Source organism: Dama dama, chromosome 15 (assembly GCF_033118175.1).
Source record: "Dama dama isolate Ldn47 chromosome 15, ASM3311817v1, whole genome shotgun sequence".
Lineage (NCBI taxonomy): Eukaryota > Metazoa > Chordata > Mammalia > Artiodactyla > Cervidae > Dama > Dama dama.
The window spans coordinates 50,713,975-50,725,965 of NC_083695.1; positions in this window are offsets into that span (position 1 = coordinate 50,713,975).

An 11,991-nucleotide genomic window follows, 5' to 3' on the forward strand; every position below is an offset into this window, starting at 1 on the left:
GCTTCAGCTGGGAGAAGTAGAACTGATGTATTAAAATTATGCACCCTCCCAAATGTCCTGTCTAGACTAAGGTCATGAGATCAAGGCAGTAAGGATGAACAGTAAGTAACAGCCTCAGGGTGGAGAAGTAGCATGCACAGGGTTTAGAGGATTATAGCTTGTCTACAGTGGTAGCGGCTCAGCTTCAGCTAGTTGTTATAAGTTTGAAATTGTGTTGCTAAATTTTTGATTCTTATCAAAATACTTGGACTTCCCTGGTGTCTCATTGGTAAAGAATCCACCTGCCAATGAACGAGACACAGGTGTTCAATCTCTCCCTCCATTGAGGCAGATGACAAATGCCTTTGTTGTTCAGTCATTGGCAGTGCTCTTGATAAGTACCAGTTTGTAGTTGACATGCCCATTTTTAAATCATATTGTATGTATGTATTTTCCTATTGATTTGTATAGGTTCTTTATGCATTTTAGATATTAGTCCCTTAGCCAAATGATTTACAGATATTTTCTCTAATGCAGTAGGTTGCCTTTTTATCTTGTTGATTTTTTTCTTTTGCTCTATATTTTAGATATGATGCTACATCACAAAAATTATAACAAAATTCATTAGGATTACAACAGATTAACTCATAAAATGTATAGAGAATTGAGCAGTTGAATCGGAATTTCTCATGGGTTTGTTATGCCTTAAATTCCCTGATTAGTAGTTCTTCTTCCAGGATTTATGTGTAACTGCTTTCAGAAACTGTCAGTTCAGTGTAATATTCTATCAGAGTTATAGTAAAATTAGTTTTAATTACATAAATTAAGACTTATGCCTGTCATATTCCATGATAGAACCGTTCCATACATTAAGTCAAAATGCTTGCAATATAGGTCGTGACTGACTCATTAAAAGTTTGAATTTTTTGCAAGTACTCTGTAGGTTAGGCCAGTTTCAGTTTTCTACTACTGTTCATGTTCTTTAAAGAAAAAGAAAAACAGTTTGCACCAGTATAGTATTAATCACCATAATAAATGCTAGACAGGGTATGTAGTAGAGTAGAGAAATTGATGGGCTGGACATTGGGCTCTAGTTGTATCTGGTATTTCTTAAATATGTGAAATTTGGTAAATAATATAATTCCTCAGATTTCTCATTGGTCTTATAGAATTTTGAGGTGTTGTTTTCTAAGGACCCTGTGATCCCCATTTTCTATGATTCTACTTGTTGACACACATTTTCACATAGACTTCTTCAGGAAAAGTTGCCAATCTAATTGAAACCTGATACATCTAAAGCCATTTCAAAGCAATAAATATACATTTCTAAATCTCTTTGAAAGGCAGGAATCACTCTATATTGTGTTCTGCAAAATTAGCAAATCCTATATTTCAGGATGACTAAAAATGCAGTTACCATGTGCAAATGCACATTTTAAAATATTTTCATTAGAAAGGTGAGCAGTTAGTAATATCCATAAGTAAAATACTCAGAATTTCAAGAATGTGATACTATAAAGCAGCACATTGATATTAGTTGCAGCTGCCATATAATAGCAAGAAAGTTTCAAAAATGGTTTGACCTTTTTTATTTTGTTTTCTACTATGACACTTGGAAAGAGTAATAAGATTTTAATTTAGCTTTGAAAATTCATTTTTACATATGGAAAATCTCTAGTGTCTCTACCACCAATATAGAGGTACTTGACTAAATTTGCTTTTAAATTAATGGTGAGTGCACTATTTTGTAGGACTTTTCTTTATATGAGCATTGCTCTATGAGATATTAAATATATATTTATAGAAGAATTAGAATTACTTCATGTTTGGGAATTTTCACTGATTTCCTAAAATCATATATAGAACTATCATCAAAATCCATAATTTCTTTACTTTAATTAGATTTCTTTTCAATATCATATTTCCAGAGATATTATGAAAGAGGGAATATTGCTATATGCCCAGACAACTATAATCTAACCTTATCACAGAAAAAAAAAAGTTTGAAATTATCTCTAAAATCTAAAATCCTATATAACTAGGATATAATATAAAAACCTATATAATATAATGTAAAAACCTATATAACCAATATAATATAGACCAATTCATAATTTCAAAATTAAGACAATTATTGATATAACTAGAAAATAATTTCCCTTGTTTTCCAAAATGTAAAGTAAAATTTAAGAATGCACTTATTGAAATAAAATTAAAGTGTAAAAAATTGCTTGTGAAACTTACCAAATACTATCCATAATTTTATTCCTAAAGTGATAGTCATTTTTTATAGTTTAATTTATATTCAGACACTCAGTTATTTTTGACTACATATGGTTACAATACACTAACATATCTTCATTATTTGAATAATTTCTTATAAACTGACATGCCAGATGCTGATATATGTTCATTAAAACTTTTTTTTCCCCTGGGACAATAGTTAGACTACATTTCCCTGGCCATGTGACTGGCTTCTGGTTAATGAAATTGGGAAAGATATGGTATATACCATTTCTAAACCTGAGTAATAAAATAAACACCTTCTCTAACTTTTCTCCCACACAGCTTCACAGTAAGCTGGGTAAAGGTGACTTGAAATTCAGCCACCTGTTAAAGTGTTAGAGCTTGGAGCAGCCTGTTTCTCCAGATGACGGACTACAGCAGAGTGTTTCTATTACTAAGAATCACCATGTACACTTTATGTGAGTGAAAAATGAAGTTTTGTTGCTATTTAATTTTATAATATCTAGAGTTTCTTATCTTTTATGATGCCTAGAATTTATAGTTTTTAAATTTCTTTCATATGCCTTCTTTTATAAATACTACTACAGTAAATATAGTTCTGCAATCTATTTTAATGAATATATAAGATAGAGTCTATATTTATATAGAATTGGAACTCCAAGTTAAATACAAGGTAAAAACATTACCAAATTATATCATAAGAGTATACAAAATATTATAACTGTGAAAGCATAAGAAACTATCTATTTTCCTGAATTCTCACCAGTACTACTTATTTTTTAAATATTTAAATTTTTTCAATCTGATATTTTAAAGGTTATATCTTTATTTGCAATTCCTTTATTAACAGTGAGTAACAAGCTTTTTATGTCTATTAGCTATTCTCCAATTTAGTTAATTGCTGTTTTATGTTCTACAACCATATTTTTATTGGGTTACTGATTTTTTTGGATTGTTGTCTTATATGAGCTCATGGATTATGACTCTTTTTCTTCTAGAAAACAGAAATATTTGCCTGACTTATCAAAAGTTAATAAGTAGAATGGGTCTTGAATTTTATGTTAAATTCAACATAACAATCTGCCAGAAGCCCCCTCAGTCTTCGTTCTTTTATTAATGTCATTCTTGAGAATTCCTTTAAAACAGGTTTTTCAGGAAGTCATTGGCTACTCTCTTCATCTTATGTTTACATTCATTTCAGGTTTTTTTGGGTAATAACTATGAATTTGACTGCTTGATTCCTTTATAATGTGTAATTTTCTATAATAAATACCTCATGTTGAATTTAAACCTACTTTCTTAGATAAGAAAGAATCCAGCAAGAGAGAATATCTGATCCATCTTTTCATGTAATTAGCCTTCATGTTTGAAGATTATTTTGCCTGCCTTGAAACCCTTAACATCAAAGTCTGTATATTCTTACTATGGCTTTTAAGGAGAGATAATTTTTATAATTGTTAAGTCCTGTCGTTTTTAGGTGATACAAATGGATGTTGGTTATGAGAAATAAGAATCAGGAAAAAGGAGAGATTTTCTGTATCTGAAAATAAAACTCAAGTAAGGCATAAACTTCAACATGTGTCAGAGGCTCACACTTAAATATATTTAAAAATTTGAAACAGATGGCAGATTGGTCAAAATGACTTTGCCATGTCTAAGTATTTCAAAAAATATATAGAAATATAGAGAATGGCATTCACTATTCCTTCAACTTTAAAACGCTAAGGGTGATTTTGTATAAACCTTTTTCTCCATTAATGACTAAGATTCAAAATTAAACATAACTTAGAAAATGCTTCTTTTGAAAAAGGAAGATGCTTCATATTTGGGAACACTCAAAGCAAAAAGAGGCTTCAGGCCATCTGAACTTCAATAAACAAAATAAAGCATTGTTAAGAATCCTAATTGAGTTTGGTATACATTAAAACATCCAAAATTAGAATGGATCAATGCAGTCTTAGTCTAAACAAATTACTGTTCCAAGTCTAATGCATTATTCCACCAATTGCCCATAAAAGAGTAAATTGCAGGCTCTGTGTAAGCTTTGCTAAGAAGATATAAACTCAAATTTGCAAAAATGTGCTCTGTTCCCTTTAACAAAGCTATTATTTTCTATACCAAATTATAATCTGTCTCTAATTCACTCCACTGAGTTGCTTCTCTCCATCTGTAGATTTATTAACTTAAAAAAAAGATATTTGTCCTTATATGCCAAATATAAATTGCGGAATGGAGACAGGATGAATAGAATTGCATTCTCTTTTGAAAATGGGAAAACATGTGTGGTATACATTAGTCTCTGGCTTGTAGAATCTCAGATATTTCACTAAAAAATCTTTGAAAAGATCGTCCCTACTGGTGATTAGAAATATTTTACTTGGAAATGATTCTTTGTACCTTGGCCTGTGTGGCCTTTTGTATTGTACATAGGAAACTTTAATATTTTCCGTGACCCTCCTTAGTCATATCTGAAAATGTCATTGAGGGATTTTGTCTGTAGGGTGAAGGGTCATATTAAATCTCAAACTGGCAAAAGCTATTTTTATTAAAGCCCAGAATAGAAGTTGCTTTAGTAGTCAGTATAAAATTAAATTATTTGTTATATTTTTGAATCTAGTTAGTTACTTATATCAAATACAGTATTCCCAGTTTTTGTTCTTATAAATATCCTCCTAAGATTGGCTGTATATCTTTGCTTTTTTATCAGAAAACCTACAAATTTTGTGGGAGTGCCACAACTTTTATTTTTTTGAGTCCCTTACAATTGAAAGAATTTATGTCACCACTTTAAGTCATATTCGGGGGTTTAATGAATGGTCTGATGGACATACCCTTGATTTCATGCTCTCTGCTGGAGAAGGCAATGGCACCCCACTCCAGTACTCTTGCCTGGAAAATCCCATGGGCGGAGGAACCTGGTAGGCTGCAGTCCATGGGGTCACTAAGAGTCCGACAAGACTGAGCAACTTCACTTTCACTTTTCACTTTCATGCATTGGAGAAGGAAATGGCAACCCACTCCAGTGTTCTTGCCTGGAGAATCCCAGGGATGGGGGAGCTAGGTGGGCTGCCGTCTATGGGGTCGCACAGAGTCGGACACGACTGAAGCGACTTAGCAGCAGCAGCAGCAGCAGTAACCTCTCTGCAAGGTTGACTTTGGATTAGACATAGTTGATCAAAGCAGTTCTCAGCTTTTGTTTTTATTTTTAATCTTTTGAGGTTGAGAAGCAGTTATCTCTTTCAGTCTTACATATCCTTGAATTTGTAGACTTTATTCCCTTTCATTACTACTTGCAAAAGCCGACATTTTATTTCTGAGCTCAGCTCTTTCTCTTTTTTTTCCCCCATTTATTTTTATTAGTTGGAGGCTAATTATTTTACAATATGTAAAGTAGTGGTTTTTGCCATACATTGACATGAATCAGCCATGGATTTACATGTGTTCCCCGTCCTGATCCCCGCTCCCGCCTCCCTCTCCATCCCATCCCTCTGGGTCATCCCAGTGCACCAGCCCTGAGCACTTGTCTCACACATCCAACCCTGGGCTGGTGATCTGTTTCACACTTGATAATATACATGTTTCAATGCTATTCTCTCAGAACATCCCACCCTCGCCTTCTCCCACAGAGTCCAAAAGTCTGTTCTGTATTTCTGTGTCTCTTTTTCTCTTTTGCATATAGGGTTATCATTACCATCTTTCTAAATTCCATATATATGTGTTAGTATACTGTGTTGGTCTTTATCTTTCTGGCTTACTTCACTCTGTATAATGGGCTCCAGCTTCATCCATCTCATTAGAACCGATTCAAATGAATTATTTTTAATGGCTGAGTAATATTCCATAGTGTATATGTATCACAGCTTTCTTATCCATTCGTCTGCTGATGGGCATCTAGGTTGCTTCCATGTCCTGGCTATTATAAACAGTGCTGCGATGAACATTGGGGTGGGTGCACGTGTCTCTTTCAGATCTGGTTTCCTCGGTGTGTATGCCCAGAAGTGGGATTGCTGGGTCATATGGCAATTCTATTTCCAGTTTTTTAAGGAATCTCCACACTGTTCTCCATAGCGACTGTACTAGTTTGCATTCCCACCAACAATGTAAGAGGGTTCCCTTTCCTCCACACCTTCTCCAGTGTTTATTGCTTGTAGACTTTTGGATAGCAGCCATTCTGACTGGTGTGTAATGGTACCTCATTGAGGTTTTGATTTTCATTTCTCTGATAATGAGTGATGTTGAGCATCTTTTCATGTGTTTGTTAGCCATCTGTATGTCTTCTTTGGAGAAATGTCTGTTTAGATCTTTGGCCCATTTTTGATTGGGTCATTTATTTTTCTGGAATTGAGCTGCAGGAGTTGCTTGTATATTTTTGAGATTAATCCTTTGTCTGTTTCTTCATTTGCTATTATTTTCTCCCATTCTGAAGGCTGTCTACTCACCTTGCTTATAGTTTCCTTTGTTGTGCAAACGCTTTTAAGTTTAATTAGGTCCTATTTGTTTATTTTGCTTTTATTTCCAATATTCTGGGAGGTGGGTCATTGAGGATCTTGCTGTGATTTATGTCAGAGAGTGTTTTGCCTATATTCTCCTCTAGGAGCTTTATAGTTTCTGGTCTTACATTTAGATCTTTAATCCATTTTGAGTTTATTTTCACTTCTTTCTAGTACTAATTTGTCAGACAGTCAACAGCAATCAACTGACACTACTGATATTGTTAAATAAAACTAAATCACATTGTATTTTCTTTTCATATGATAAAAGTTCTTAAGTCAATAGTCTGTCTTCTGAGTTATTATCATGAAGCTTTACCAGATAGGTCACCTTTACATAGCACAAATGTAACTCTTTCAGACTTTGAGAACCATATACTGATCAACTGCTTTATGAACCCTAAGTGAAGAATTTATGGTCTGTGGAGTGTGTGTGTGTGTGTGTGTGAGAGAGAGAGAGAGAGAGAGATAGAGACAGAGACACATAGAGAGTGAGAGAGACAGAGAGAGAGAGGGAAATGGCAATGCTTCATTTCCATGGTTAATTATTTTTACCATTATGGTAAGTTACATTCTGTTCTGACTTTAATTCTTAATGCTTTTTAGAATAAATGTTTATTTCTCATTAATGATACATGGATTCATAAATTTACTAGAAGCTAGGATTAGTGGTTTCTCTACTTTGGCCTAATGGTTAATCATGATCTGTATCATTTCTATTATACTGGCAGAAAGTAAAGGAAAGAATGCCAACTAGTCACTGTTTTTTGAAAATTTAACCAAACTTGATATTCTAATTAGAGAAATGATCTAAGATACTGATTTCATAAATTCTAGACTAGTGCCTTTTGACAGTCCATATATTATAGAATATCAGTTATCTTTCTAAGGCATTATATATAAATATAATTATTTGGTTCCAGAGATTAAGGGAAGTTAACTAGAAAGTCACAATCTAAATTTAAATTTCACTATATGTTGAATCAATTTTGAATTTTTTTTACAGCATGCATTTAAAATATGTTTCCTTTATTCTAGAAAATCAAAAGCAAATCTTCGTTAGAAAAACCAATTGAAGAGTTGAGTTTCACATTAAATAAAAGGAAAAATGGTGTTATAGATTTTGGTTTATTTCACTGTCTTCTGTTGCTAAGTCCTGTCCAACTCTTTTATGACCCCATGGACTGTAACCCTCCATTGTCCTCTGTCCATGGGATTTTCCAGGGAAGAATAGTAGAGTGTGTTGCATTTCTTTTTCCAAGGGATCTTCCTGACCAGTGATCGTACCTGCATCTCCTGCATTGGCAGGCAAATTCTTTACCACTGAGCCACCTGGGAAGCACCTCAGTGGAGATGCTGTCACTTCAGTCATGTCCAACTCTTTGCGACCACATGGACTGTAGCCCACCAGGCTCTTCTGTCCATGGCATTCTCCAGGCAAGAATATTGGAGTGGGTTGCCATTTCCTTCTCCATCAGTGTAGATATTAAGTATCAAATATACATAATTATTCACAAGACCCAGAGGGAGGCTAACTTGGGTTAAAATAAGTCTACTTTCCTTTCAATTAGTGTATTGTGTCATATTTGACAAATAATTTTCTCCTGAGAGTATTTATAATATTTATCTCTGGAAAAAGTTTAATTAAATATTGTGAAGTATAGAACTTCCCTGGCAGTCCAGTTGTTAAGACTCTGTGCTCTCAATGCAGGGAGCACAGGTTCAGTCCCTGGTTGGGGAACTAAGCTTGCTGCCAGGAGTGGCATGCTGCCTGGAGTGGCATGGTGCTGGAATGGAGCTGCCTGCTTCAGCATGCTGCCTGGAGTGGCAAAACACACACACATCCACACACACACACAGACACAATCAAAAACAAACAAACAAAAAACAATTTTTTTTAGAAGCACAAATTATCATGAACAGGTAAAGAATTAATATGTATATTAACTTTGTTACTGTGGGCAGTTTTTATAGACCCCAGATAGAATATGGTATATTATTATGGTATGCAGGTGCCAGTGCCACCTGCATATGAAATCAAATCAGTTTTTTGCATCATGTTCATATTATAATAATACACTCCACATATTAGTGACTTAATAAAACAACAATTTAATGACATCTCTCAAGGCTCTAGGAGTTAAATATCTGGTTGGTTCTAATTTGGTGTCCCTAAAATAGTTACAGGTCTTCCCAGGTGGCTCAGTGGTAAAGCCTCCACCTGCCAAGCAGGAGACATGGGTTTGATCCCTGGGTCAGAGAGATCCTCTGTAGAAGGAAAAGGCAATCCACCCAGTGTTCTTCCCCTGGAAAATCCCATGGACAGAGGAGCCTGATGGGCTACAGTAGATGGGATGGCAAAAGAATCAGATACAACTTAGCAACTAAACAACAACAACAAAATGGTTATACTCAGGTGGTAGCCAAAGCTGTAGTCCTCTAAGAGCTTTTTCATTCACATGACTGGCACTTGTGTGGGATGGCAAGAAAAAAATTGCTGCTGGTTGGGCATTTCTGACTTCATGTATTTTCTCTATGTGGCAAGGTTGTGTTTCCTCACTGCACAGAGTTTACAGGCTATTCAGACATCTTATAGGAGAATGAGATTTTTCCAGAGCAAATATTTCAACAAACCCTGGTGGATACTATACCAACAATGCATGAGACCCTCATTTTAATTGTGGTGACAATTTATCACTTTTTTTTAAATTATGCTTAATTTTTGTATCTAATCCAAGTAATCTTTTCTTCTTCTTAAATATTTATTTGTTTGCCTATGCCAGGTCTTAGTTGCCGCATGTGGGTTCTTTAGTTGTGGCATGCGAACTTTTAGTTTTGGCACGTAGGATCTAGTTTCCTGACCAAGGGTCGAACCTGGGCCCTCTGCATTAACAGCATGGTGTCTTAACCACCAAACTACCAGGGATGTCCCTAAGTAATCTTTCTCTATGCTCAGATAGAGAAGATTCTGTCTCATGTTTCAATCTTAAATTTTACAAATTCAGCTTTTGTGTTTAGAATATAATACAGTTTTTCTTACCATTTCTCTGGTAAGAAGTAAAGCCGAGGTAAAATTTTTTTTTTTCCTCCTTTAATATGGATATATAATTTTCCTAATACTGTATTGGAAAAGACTATATTTTTCCTCATTCAAATTAGGTTAAAATACATATTGATCAATGAATCATATATATGCACAAATAATTATAAAATGTTTCATTTCATTGTTTCATCCTTTTGTTAAATATGTCACTGCCCTTATTTAGCTGAAAAACTTTTTGTTAAGATTTTTTAAAAATAAAAATATTTACACTCTATCATTCTTTTTAAAAATTGCTTAGCAGAAGTTTTAATTAGGATTGCATACAATGTACAGATCAATTTGGAGAGAATTAAATTAGAAAAATATTGAATCGTTTAATTCAAGAACATTTTACATCTTTCCATATTTTTTTTTTTTGTACATGGAAAGGTGGAGATCCTTGATTTTATTTATTTATTTTTACTTACAAATATTTTTATTGATATGTTTTTTATGAGATTTCTTTAGTTTCTTTCAGTGGTGTCTTATATTTTTCATTGTATAGACTTTATACCATTTTGGTAAGTATATCCCTAAGAATTTTATGTTTTTGAAGCTAGTTTAAGTGGCATTTACACAATATTTTAAGATTTAAAATTCAACATCATATTTTTTATTGATAATATATAGTAATTAGTTATGATATATAATTACCTATTATATAAAATGCATAAAGTTATATGCTTTTATGAAAAACTATGATAATATGACACATCCTGAATATTTTTTTTTACCACATATATTAGTTCTAACAGAATTTTTGTAGCTTTGTTAGACTTTTGAAATATAAAATTTTGTCATTCTTCACACAGGGAACTTTATTTATTTTCCCAGTGTGTAGGACTTTGATTTGCTTTTCTTATCTTTTTGAACTTTTTAGGGTCCCAGAACAATGCTGAACAGAATGGAGAGAGTGGCTCTTCCTATGTTTCTGAACATAGGAAGAATGAATATAGTATTTCATTATTATTTTTAGATATAGTTTTATTGCTTTTTATGCTTAATTCTTGAAATAAATACTGCTTATTTGTGGTGTATGTTTCATATGTTACTGGATACTTGTGCATGGTATGTAATAGTAGTGCATGCATGCTCAGTTGTGTGATACTGTTTGTTTCAAAATGACTAAGCAAGATTATTTTCCTCATTTCATTTCCTTCTATCTGTACCTCTCTTTCCAAAGTGGAGCATTTATTGCTAAAACAATGTGAATTTATTTATCAGCTAATGAGCAATTTCTTCAGATAGAAAGTGATCCCACATTTATTTCTGAGATAGGTCCATGTCTATCTTGTGCTGCATGTAGCTTCTGTGGGGCAAGACCACTAAGATTCTTAAAGGTACTGACAGGATCTGTAATTCATGTCCTGACAATGCTTAAAAAATACTCTTAAGCAACTCTCTAATTTCTTTTTTCTTTTCTTTTTTTTTTTTTTGCAGTACAAACAAGAGGGTTACATCAAAACTCTGAGATAATTAACTTGAAACTACACTGAGGCACTGAGGTTGAACTTTGTCCTAATTCCATTTTTAAATTTGAGACTTTTTTTTCTTGAAAGAAACAATTCATAAGAAATAGTCTAAGGTTTGAACCCAGTGAATCCTGCATCCTGAGGCCTTTAAAGTTTTCTTGTAAAGCAAACACTTCTTTTGTTCTTGTTGTTATTCATTTCTTGTCTTATATTTTAACATAGGTTGAAGAAGCCGGTAGCTCCTTTCTGTTTTCTGCCTGAAAATCCTCCCAGAAATATCCATGTTTGTTAGATAGTTATTCTATGAAAGGATGACAGTTTATACAAATTTCTGCCATTACGGAATAATGATCTCTTTTCCCAGCCTCCGTAACCATTTTCTTCTTTGTCCTTAAGTCTCTGGTGCTGCATGCATGCGTGCTAAGTCATTTTATTTGAGTCCAACTCTGTGTGACCATATGGACTGACGGTAGCCTGCCAAGTTCCACTGTCCAGGGGGTTCTCCAGGCAAGAATACTGGAGTGGGTTTCCTCCAGGGGGTCTTCTTGACCTAGAGATTGAGCCCATGTCTCTTCTGTCTCCTGCATTTTGCAGACAGATTCTTTGCCTTTGCTGCCACCTGGGAAGCCACTTAAATCTCTCATGTGTGCATGCTAAGTCGCTTCAGTCCTGTCTGACTCTTTGCGAAACAACGGACTGTGGCCCACCAGACTCCTCTGTC